A 2,191-nucleotide genomic window follows, 5' to 3' on the forward strand; every position below is an offset into this window, starting at 1 on the left:
ACTCTCTGCGTTTCTCTGGAAATCTTTTCAGGTCCATCGTCAAGCAATCTGGGCTTCTTTTTTCATATATACACACCACACCTCCCCTCTCGGTACAGTCGTATCCATCAAAACGACACGCGCCCATCAACCTACTGCCGCGATCGATTGGCACACTTATTCCTGCGCATAGCCAATGGAGGTAAAGCCCCACGACAGGCCCCTCATTTGGGCTCTTTAGCCCCCAGCAACCACTGTGACTCTGGCAGAGCAGGCCTGGCCTCCTCCATTAAAGTTGCATTATGATGGATATCAAGGCATCCAAGCCCTGAGTGTTTTAAACGAGAGGTGACAAGAAACCAAACACTGGCTATTGTTTTTCGCTCCTTCCTTAACAGCCCCCGACCCCCAGACATCCCAGCAGAACGGCATGCGGTGATTTTAACATATTGGCTGTTTTGCTAAGTAAATAGAGCATAATCTGTGCATAACCTAGAAGAGCTTGGTGGTTTCTGCAGTGCCGCTGATGGCCAGATGGTGGCGCTCTAATGCCACACATATCGCCAGCTCTGCCCCCAGTTGAGAGCTCAAGACAAAGACTTTGAAGAAGAGAAATGTTCAAATGGAGAAACTACACATAAATTCATACTTTTTACAGTATCAGCAATGATTTCCCTCAAACATTGCAGACACACATCAGCAGTGCGACAGCAGTTTAACTCAAAGTAAACACTCAGATGAGTTAGTTTAGCGCCCTGTGTTACTCTGAGGTTAATCACTGAGAGCACATTATCAGGTTAAGAGAAATATAATCACAGGATCTGTTTTAATTAGGTTTCTTACGCAAAGAAAGAGCTGAATTATGAAGATCTATGCAGTTTTTTTTTGCATGTGCCATTTTTTTAAGCTCTCATTTTTGCTTTATTTTGTCACTCTATATTTCTGCTGTAACGTTTTTTTTTTTATGCATTCTTTTAATTGATCGTATAAACTTCAAGAGATTTACCGTTTGCCAAAAGGTAGTCATTATCACCAACATTCAATCAATAAATCAATCTAGCAAATTAATACTTAAATACATGCTGACAGTCTTAAACTCTCCATCAATTTCTGCTCTTAAACTCAGCGTTTTATGTTCTGGATGATTTTGATTTTTAAAGGGAAAAGAGTTGCATTTTTCAAGGTCTTTGCTTAAATTTTTTAAACCATGCGAACAGTCCTGCAAAATGATTCACTTCTCTTTCTCTCTTTTAAAAATTCTTACATTCCTAAAGAAGTATAATAAAAAAAGCTATTTGCTCAATCTAAACATTCTTAGTCACATGGCTCTGGAAAAGAAAATGAATATTAGCTATATTGTCAGACTCTTCACAAATCTAGTTTTCCTTCTTGAGCTGGGAAAAGCTCGGGATGATGGAACATGATTTCTGCATGAGATGGGACACCGCTGGTCATTCATTATCCAAAGAGAGAAAGAAAAAAGGGAAAGAAATGAAAGTGAAAATGACAAAGAAAGACAGAGCTGGATGTCATTTTCCTTACACGTTTCAAAGGATGTTAGATTCAGACATTTAAAATGTAAATTCTTTTTATTTAACAGAGACCTGCATGTGTTTAAATTGTTCTATGGTTTTGAAGTGATTATGTAAACTTCTTATATTTATACAGTATAGATGGAAGTCGATCATTGGTTCTAATGTTCTCTTTTGACGTTTTCTTTTGACATCTTGAAATTTAATATGTATTGATCATTTCTTCTTCGGTTCAATTTATAAATGCACATATCCAAACGTAAAATTTGATTTTGCATCTTTGGATTGGAAAATGTTTTTTATTTGTTTTATTTTTTATTATTATTATCAATTGTATAAAGAACAAGTAATGTAAATGAAAGATAAAATATGAATATAAAAATGCAAATAATAATAATACTGTGACCCTATAACTAGTGGTTTGAAAAATGTATTAATAATAACAATAATTTCGTGACCCTACATACTGTATGCAAGCAGATTGGAAAATGGATTAATAATAAAAAAATAAATAACCTAACACTTTATAATAAGGTGACTTACACACACTTACTGTAGTAATAACAGTAGATTATGCATACTTACAAGTAACTAACTCTAAACCAAACCCAAGCCATAACTCATACATGTTTACATGTACCAATACATAGTAAGTACATGTAGTTATTTAATATGAATCA

The 2,191-nt window shown here is 35.4% G+C and overlaps 1 long non-coding RNA gene across 1 annotated transcript in view; it reads left to right on the forward strand.

Moving 5' to 3' along the window:
• Positions 1 to 1,572, forward strand: part of LOC306989594 — a 17,677-nt gene extending 16,105 nt beyond the window's left edge. Inside the window, exon 4 of the long non-coding RNA XR_013795670.1 lies at positions 1 to 1,572. This exon is cut by the window's left edge and continues 606 nt beyond it. This is a non-coding gene — a long non-coding RNA (uncharacterized lncRNA).
• Positions 1,573 to 2,191: the final 619 nt, after the last annotated feature.

The sequence above is a fragment of the Phoxinus phoxinus genome (assembly GCF_949152265.1).
Source record: "Phoxinus phoxinus genome assembly, chromosome: 21".
In the NCBI taxonomy this organism is placed as follows: domain Eukaryota; kingdom Metazoa; phylum Chordata; class Actinopteri; order Cypriniformes; family Leuciscidae; genus Phoxinus; species Phoxinus phoxinus.